The 9,260-nt window shown below is 44.1% G+C and overlaps 1 non-coding gene across 1 annotated transcript; it reads left to right on the plus strand.

Annotated features, from left to right (window-relative positions):
- Nucleotides 1-383: 383 nt before the first annotated feature.
- trnah-gug (transfer RNA histidin (anticodon GUG)) lies at nucleotides 384-455 on the plus strand. Its single transcript has one exon. It is a non-coding gene; the product is annotated as a tRNA-His (tRNA).
- Nucleotides 456-9,260: the final 8,805 nt, after the last annotated feature.

Genomic DNA, 9,260 nt, shown 5'->3' on the forward strand with positions numbered 1-9,260 from the left:
CGCCACTCAATTCCTCAGATTCTGGGGCTGGGAATTGGGACTATGTGGCAGCAGTGGTTACTGCCGTGTGTGTGTCGGGGAGAAACTGGTGAAGTAACCGATGTTAAACTGCATTACTATTGAAGCATACATTTCAACAACACCTGCACTGTCCCCGGAGTTTTTGATGTTTTCGAGAAATCTATTTATCTCAGCCTACAGCATATAAATAATGGAATCACCACAGCCACTGGGGGAACCGATATTAAACGGTCAGCCCGTTCTGCGTTCCCACATTTCTGCCACTGTTCGCTCATCACTGATATTGTGCATTTGGTGCGCTGCCTAACATTTCCTATGATACAGTACTTATTGCGCACTATTAGAGTACGTGTCTGTGGGACGCCGTGATCGTATAGTGGTTAGTACTCTGCGTTGTGGCCGCAGCAACCTCGGTTCGAATCCGAGTCACGGCACTAATCTGCCCCAGTTTTTGTCAAACACAAAGGAATCAGTTGCTTTAACGTGGTAATTTTCTCCAAGGTGATGATCTTTTCCCTTCAAATTCTGCTTGCTCACATCTCTGTGTTTCATATGTCAGAATTCAAATCCACCCGTTCTCAGACATTTCTCTCCCTCCTTCGATCACGAACTGAACGTTCCGTCCCACACCCCCATTTCATTAATTTAGCGATGCCGGTGTTGGACTATGGTGTACAAAGTTAAAAATCACACAACACTGCCTTGTATGTTAAGTATGGAAGTATGTTAAATGCCTTTAAACCATCTTGTCTGTAGGTGATGCAAACTACAAGGAATTATGCACCTGCACCCCCAACTTCTGTGTTCTCCAACACTACGCAAAGCCCTACTCTTGTTGAACCAAAATGCAATACCTTCCATTTATCCAGATTGAACTCCATGTTACATTTTTCAGTCCAACGACTCATTGGATGAAGATCCTTTTGAAACTCAGATAATCTTCCTCACTATCTACAATTCTGGCGTCGCCTGCAAACCGACAAAGCATGCCTCCAGTGAGTTCGACTGTTTTCTCATATAGATCAATGATTCATATTTACTTGCAGTGGCCGTGATTTAGCAGTGTGCAGATCATACAACAGTTAGTCATGCAATTAACAATGAGGAAGAAAGCCGCAGACTGCAGGGAGATATTAAACAATTGGAAATGAAAATGGTGAAGGAAATTCATTCCAGGCAAGTTGGTGATAGTGAAGCAAGTTCAAACTTCAAACCAGCGTCCACGCTCCAGTTGTGGCACTCAGCTCTCTCAGCAAGCTGCACTGTAGATTGCTATAAACGGGAAAAAAAATTCCCGCCTTTGGCCAGGAGCACTCCGATCCTCGGAATTACTTGCGCCTCTAAACCGTCATAGAAATGCCGTGCATTCACCGGTTGTGTCAATGGAGTCCTCGAGTATCTCTGCGACCTCATTCCCATCCCGACTTCCAGTTGGATCTTCGCGACTGCGCCACTCAATTCCTCAGATTCTGGGGCTGGGAATTGGGACTATGTGGCAGCAGTTGTTACTGCCGTGTGTGTGTGTCGGCGGGAAACTGGTGAAGTAGCCGATGTTAAACTGCATTACTATTGAAGCATACATTTCAACAACACCTGCACTGTCCCCGGAGTTTTTGATGTTTTCGAGAAATCTATTTATCTCAGCCTACAGCATATAAATAATGGAATCACCACAGCCACTGGGGGAACCGATATTAAACGGTCAGCCCATTCTGAGTTCCCACGTATCTGCCACTGTTCGCTTAGCACTGATATTGTTCATTTGTTGCGCTGCCTAACATTTCCTATGATACAGTACTTATTGCGCACAGTCAGCGTGCGTGCCTGTGGAGTGCCGTGATCGTATAGTGGTTAGTACTCTGCGTTGTGGTCGTAGCAACCTCGGTTCGAATCCGAGTCACGACAGTAATTGTTCTATCTGCCTTATTTTTTGGGAAACACAAAGGAATCAGTTGTTTTCACATGGTAATTTTCTCCAAAGGTGATTATCTTTTCCCTTCAAATTCTGCTCGCTCACATCTCTGTGTTTCATATGTCCGAATTCAAATCCACCCGTTCTCAGAGATTTCTCTCCCTCCTTCGATCACTAACCTAACTTTCCGTCCCACACCCTCATTTCATTAATTTAGAGATGCCAGTGTTCGACTATGGTGTACAAAGTTAAAAATCACACAACACCAGGTTAGAGTCTAACAGGTTTAACTGGGCACTAGTTTTGGGAGCGCTGCTCTTTCATCATGTGGTTGTGGAGTCATTTCCTATTTCATTAAGGCACTGCAGAATCTTACACTGACTCTCACATTGATACTCTTCACTCTGTGCTGCTGCGGTCACTGTTGCTGGGTGAACGTGCCCCAACCCCACCATAGGGACCTGCAGACCAGTTGCTTCATTTGCTTACCGCTGTTGTAAGGCCAATCCTCAGGTAGCAGCTTTTACTGATATGGACTTGCGATTATTGGGAGTCAAGCTCAGGAAAATGACACAGGACAATATCGAGGAAAAGTGACTTCATTGAGAAAGATTAGTTTCACGGGTTTTCTGCAATGGCTGAGCACTATTACCACTGGACTGTTAATTCAGACAATAAGCAAACGAGCCAGGGACCCGGGTTTGACTCCAATCATGCCAGGTGTTAGAATTTAGATTCAATAAATATCTGGAATTACGAATCTAATAACACCAATAAATCCATGGTCAACTGTTGAAAAAACAAAACCATCGGGTTCACTGACGTCCTTTGAGGAAGGAACCTGCCATTCTTACCTGGTCGAGCCTCAATGTGACTCCAGACTCACTGCAATACGGTTGAGTGTCAACTGCCCGCTGTGCAATTAGGGATCACAATGAATACTGCCGAGCCAGCGACGCCCTCATACTGTAACAGAATAGAAAAAAAAAGTTAATTCGGCTCTAGCTAGATTACTGTGTGCAGTTCTGCAATTCACAGTATAGCAATGGTGTGATCGCACGGGGAACGTTGCAGGAGAGATTCAATGGGATATTGTCTGGGCTGAAGAGTTTCAGTTATGAGGAGAGATTGGACAGACTGGGGTTGTTTGTCGCTGAGCAGAGGAGATTGGAGAAGATATGACTGAGATGTACAAAATAATGAGGGATATGGATAAGATAGACTGAAAAAAGCGTTTGTTATTGATGGGGGGATCGAACACTGGGGCCAAGACATTTCGGGAAAAGGCAGAAAGTTTTTAGTAGATGTGCGGAAAGGGTCAGAGAGGTGGAAACCCTTCCAACCTGAAAAAAATTGAGATGTTAATTTGTGATGCCAAAACATATAAACAATGAAAAACGTGATTCAGGTCGTTAAGCAGTTGTGTTGGACAAGTGCAGCCACAACAGGCTGAAGCGCTTCCTTCGATGTTTTTGTCCTCCACAGTATCGTGGTTAGTGTCCCCTCCTGTCACAGGGCTCAATTCTCCGCTGGGGGCATCGTGAAAGTTTTAAACCTGTAGCTCTGTTCCCCAGTGAAGGTTATTAATGCCTGGCCTTCCATTCTCGATTGGATATGTCACGGGAAGGACAGTGCTGTCTGAATTAGCTGGGGAAGGATTGCAGCCCCTGGGGCAGAGAGCGTCAGTGAAAGTGCAAGCACGTAATTCTGCAAACTGCACATTGTGTTTGTGTTGCAATGAAAACCATTATATAGAGTTGTTCTTGACTGATGTGTTTACTTAAAGCAGGAATCTGAGTAAGAAAAAAGAGTAAACTCACTCAGATCCGATTGCAGAAACATTTCGGCAGCACTAATGAGGATGTACAGCGTAGAACCGCGTTTGAATGCATTGAATTCGGGTTGACGGGGGCAGCTTGCTTTCACTAGGCGGAGTTACCAGTGTGTAAAACCATTACACATGATACAGATAGTGTTCAATGTGATGGTACATTTGCTCAGGGGTCGCACTGCTGTTAAGTCTATAGGTTAGGTGGATTGGCAATGCTAAATTGCGCTGATGTGTCCATGGAGTGAATTCAGTAAGTTAAGTGAATTAGCCATGGGTAACGCAGTGATAAGGTCAGCAGTCACACGATGCCAGGTTTTATTGCAGCAGGTTTATTTAAAATCACAAGCCAGAGGCCTGCAGTGATAGAGAGGGGAGCTTGGTCTGGTTGAGATGCTGTTCAGAGTGTCCCTACAGACTCGATTGGCTGAATTGTACTTTCTGCCTTGTAGAGAATCTGTGATTCTTTCAGAGAGGACACTGCCAGCTTTTACTGGGGAGCTAAGGCATTAGAGATGATGCTGACGGCGTTTAGTGGGGATGGCATTTTAGTTATTTGTGTTTTGGAAAACTTGAAACTGAACCAAGGAAAAGCGAATGCAAGTTTTTCAGGGTATGTGAGGTTTGGAGAGAGTAAATAGGTGGTAAATTCACTATTTAAAGTTCGTATATTTCTGAACGTCAGGCTTTCAAAACCATCCATGTAGGACAAAGAAATGATGGGAGCAGAATTCCTGTCACTCAGAGAATACGTTTCCAAAATATTTGGAAAGGCACATTTAGAGACACACAAGCAGTGAGTTTTTCCAGGAGAGAGACAACCAAATTATCCAGTGTAAAAGTGGGATGTGGGGAGTGGAAGGAGCGAGGAAACAATGTCTAATTTGGACGACTTCAGATATAAAGAAATATCGCAAACGTATGCAGCTGAGTAAGATTCAGCAAAAAAAAATACCTGAGTTTTGAAAGATTTCTATTAATATTTCACATGAAGCATTACAAATCGAACTGAGCAGATTTTGTATATTGTCAAGGAAAGAAATTCCATAATGAATAGGAAGTGACCCGTCTCTTAGAGATCGATTTCCTGCTTTAATCCCATGGTTTCAAGGTTGGACGACAATCGCCATGATGTTGGGTTCATTTGATACCCACTGAAATCTGCAAACGTAACTGAGCATCAACACTGGCATCTTGTTTTGTAATTTAACCTTCTGTTTTCTCATCAGTATTTTCTTTAAGCTGGAATGAATTCGGAGCAAAATTCAATACAACATTAAACATTTCAATCATGTAAATGCAATTCACTTCCGATCATTGTAGTGAACAAAGTAAAGTTGCAGCAAAATTAATAAAATGAAACGAACAACACCGCATTTCCGGGAATTGTATCCACTTCAAGTTCATCCATTTGAGAAAGTCCATCGATCTAAAACATCACCTTCACTTCTCTCTCCGTATATACTTCTTCACGTGAGAGAGAAACTGCCTGAAGAAATTATGCGTCAAGACTAAGTGTATGAACGTGACGGGAATTACATGTTTGCTGGTTCATCCTGAGACAGTACCGACTCGGAATAAATCAAGGACAGGGTATTCCTTCCAAGGACGAGGTCAATTCCTTGGATTTTGCTGATATTATTATTCCGCTGAAAGAAGAAACATAATGGTGTGAATTCGATTCTGCTCAGGGAATTTCTTCTCCCCGAGGTGCACCATATGTAATCTTGATGTGGTTGTATGTGAACCCCTTTTCCATGGAGTTAAGTGGCCCAGAGTTTAACGCGTCAGGTTGCTCTTTCATTGTGCATGTGTGGATTTGAATCCTACTCTGGCTGTTACTTCTATCAAACGCAGCTGTGGTTTCCTTTGTACCTCGCATCTTTAGGATACACTGGATGGAGAATCTTGCTCTTGTCCTTCATTGCATTAGAGATTTGTGATAAATTGATACCTCATCAAAGTCGAAATAAAGCAATTTGATTCTGTTGTAAGTTGAATTGGGATAATGAAAAGGAGTGCAAACGTTTCTTTCCTCCTTTCGTTCCATCTTGACTTTCTATGAATTTACTTCGAATGAAAGTGAAACAAATAAGGAGAGATTGGGTGCAATAGTTTATCCAGTGGGATTGTGAATTTTAATGTAACATTCCACACAATTTCAAACAGTCAATTGGAATTGGAACCACAGAAAACTTTTCCAATGAAACGAAACTTTCATTCTTTCACAACCTTTTGCTGTGTGAATCATACCGCGATCCATCATCCAGCAAGACGCCAAGTTGGCAACAATATTAGATCCACCAATTTTCTTTAGCAAACACAACTTCTGCACATACCCATCTGCGGTGTGCCCAGTGCCATTTGTTGTCTCCAGGCCCCAGCACATTTCTTGTTCATGAGCTTATGAGCCTAGTTCCTAATCTGTCTGATCAGTTTGGAAACATTTTCTATCACTTCATCCCATCCCCTCAGAATTCTAAATTTATCAATAAAGTAAGGAGTTAGACCAAATGATGTAAGATTGGAAGTAGGCCATTCAGCCCATCGAGTCAACTCCACCATTCAATGAACTCATGGCTGATCTGATAATCCTCAACTCCATTCTCCTGCATTACCTCGACAAAGCTTCATCGTCTTTCTCGTTAAATATCTGTCTGGCACACTTTGAAAATACACAGCAACTCAGCCTCAACAACAGTTTTGGTAAGGAGTTCCACGGATTCACTGGCCCCTGAGCAAAGAAATTACTCCCCATTTCTGAATTAAATTGGCAATACCTAATTCTGAGTTTTTGTCCTCTGGTGCTCCCCTCATACCAGAGTAAACCACCTGCCAGTAACTACCCTGTCAAGTTCCCATGAATATTGAACGTGTATAAATGTTATTACGTGATTATAGAGCTGCACTCAGCGTCCTTTGTTTCAAGGAGAATAATCCCAGCCTAACCCACGAAGCTCCATTTTCTCCTCTGTTGACAACATGTTCATTAATCTCTGCTGTCCCCTGCAGCGTCCTTACATATTATTACGGCACGTGGAGACATTTATGCAAAGAGACCATTGAAATTTCAAGCACAGACGGGAATTGAAACTTGAAATCAGACAGCGACTGGAATCAGATTGGTCCACACAAGGACGAAATAGAATAATGATAACTCTGACAAATGAGGATCTAATCATATCCCACTGACATTCAATGGCTTTACTGTAACCAAATTATCCAGTGTAATAGTCCACAGAGCTAGTATTTAGAAAAATAAACAGATAGTAACTGGCTATATAAACAATTGGACAACAAAAACATGTCCTTTGGTAGACATTTTTTGATTATAAACTCAGCTTGTGTCTCCGTGAATCTTAAATCGTTTGCAAGGCACAAATGAGACGTGGAACATAACTCTCTCCATTTGCCTCGATAGGTGTAACTTCAGTAACACTTAAGGAACTGGACACGGTCCACGACAATGCAGTCACTTGATTGTACCCTCGTCAATACCTGCAATATTCATTCTCTTCACCGCTTAGGCACAATTGCAACAGAGTGCACCAACTACAGGATGCACAGGGGTAAGTCATATGGGCATATTTGACAGAACCTTCAAAGCTCAATAGCTGTACTGACCAAAGGGACAAGATTGGAGGTTGCAACGAAACACCAGCATGTTCAAGTTCCCCTCCAAGGCCCATAGCACTCTGACCTGGAAAGGAATCAGTGATAAACTCATTGGTGAAACAGTATTGATGGGCAAAGTTGCATACTTCAGCCTTCCATGTTTTATCTTACAATTTAAAAAAAATTGTTTATGTGGTGACTTGACTTGTGCTCAGTCCTTTAGCTGTTCCCTAAACTGGTAGTTGCTAAAGTGGTCAACAATAGAAAATATCCGAAAACGCTCCCAAACAACTGATTCCCCTCAAGATTAGAGTGGTGTTGGAGAAGCACAGCAGGTCCGGCAGCATCTGATGAGCACGAATAATGAACATTTCAGGCAAAAGCCCTTCATCAGGAATGGGACTGGGAGCATATTGGTTGGAGAGATAAATGGGAGTGGGGCGGGGCTGGGGAGAAGGTAGCTGCGAGTGCAGTAAGTGGATAGAGGTGGAGGGTGAACATGATATTTCAGGGAAGAAGGTGCAGTGAAAAAGTGGGAATGAAGATGCACAGGTGTGACAGGTCAGGAGGACGGTGATGAGCTGGAGGTTGGGATTTGGGGTAAGGTCGGGGGAGGGGAAATGAGGAAACTGGTGAAGTCCCAATTGATGCCCTGGGTTTGAAGGGTCCCGAGGCGGAAGATGAGGAGGCCCAATGGAGGAGGCCCAAGATCTGCATGTGCTCGGGAGAGTGGGAGGGGGAGTTGAAATGTTTGGCCATGAGGGCACTGGGATTGATTCTTGTGGGTGTCCTGGCGATATTCTCTGAAGTGCTCTATGAGAAGACATCCGGTCTCCCCAATTTAGAGTAGACCGCATCGGGAGCAACGGACACAAGAAATGACATGTGTGGAAGTGCAGGTGAAACTTTGATGGATTTGTAAGCCTCCATTGGAGCCTTGGTTGAGATGAAAGGGTAGATGTGGGCGCAGGTTTTGCAATTCCTGCGGTGGCAGAGGAAGGTGCTGGGAGGGAAGGGTTGGACATTGGAGGGCGTGGACTTGACTAGGTAGTCACAGAGCGAATGGTCTTGGTGGAAAGTGGATAGGGCTGGGGAGGAGAACCTATCCCTGGTGATGGGATCCGTTTTGAGTTGGCGAAACTGTCAGCGGATGATGTGATTTATGCAGGGGTTGGTGGGATAGAAGATGAGGACCTGGGGGTTCTGTCTTGTTGTGGTTGGAGGTTTGGGGTTCATGGGTGGAGTACGGAACATGGATGAGGTGCGTTGGAGGGCATCTTCAACCACATAGATTGGGAAGTTCCGGTCTTTAAAGAAGGAGGCCATCTGGTATGTTCTGTGGTGGAACTTGTCCTTTGGGAGCAGAGGGTAAAAACAATGATTGCAGATGCTGGAAAGCAGAGTTTAGATCAGAGCGGTGCTGGAAAAGCACAACAGTTCAAGCAGAATCCAAGGAGCAGAAAAATCGAAGTTTCGGGCAAACGCCCTTCATCAGGAATACAGGCAGAGAACCTGGAGGGTGGAGAGATAAATGAGAGTAGGGTGGGGTGGAGAGAAAGTAGCATAGAATACAGAACACACCAGATGGTCTCCTTCTTTAGAGACCGCAATTTCCCTTCGCATGTGGTTAAAGATGCCCTCCGATGCATCTTGTCCACATCCTGAAACTCCGCCCTCAGACCCGACCCCTCCAACAACAACAAGGACAGAACCACCATGGTGCTCACCTTCCACCCTACCAACCTTCGCAGAAACAAAATCATCCGCCGACATTTCCACCACCTCCAAACGGACCCCACCACCAGGGATATATTTCCCTCCCTATCCCATTTCACCTTCCACAAAGACCGTTCCCTCCGTGACTATCTGGTCAGGTCCACGCCC

The sequence above is a fragment of the Chiloscyllium plagiosum genome, unplaced genomic scaffold (genome assembly GCF_037043375.1).
Source record: "Chiloscyllium plagiosum isolate Xiang-an unplaced genomic scaffold, Cpla_swu_hap1 HiC_scaffold_31, whole genome shotgun sequence".
Classification (NCBI taxonomy): domain Eukaryota; kingdom Metazoa; phylum Chordata; class Chondrichthyes; order Orectolobiformes; family Hemiscylliidae; genus Chiloscyllium; species Chiloscyllium plagiosum.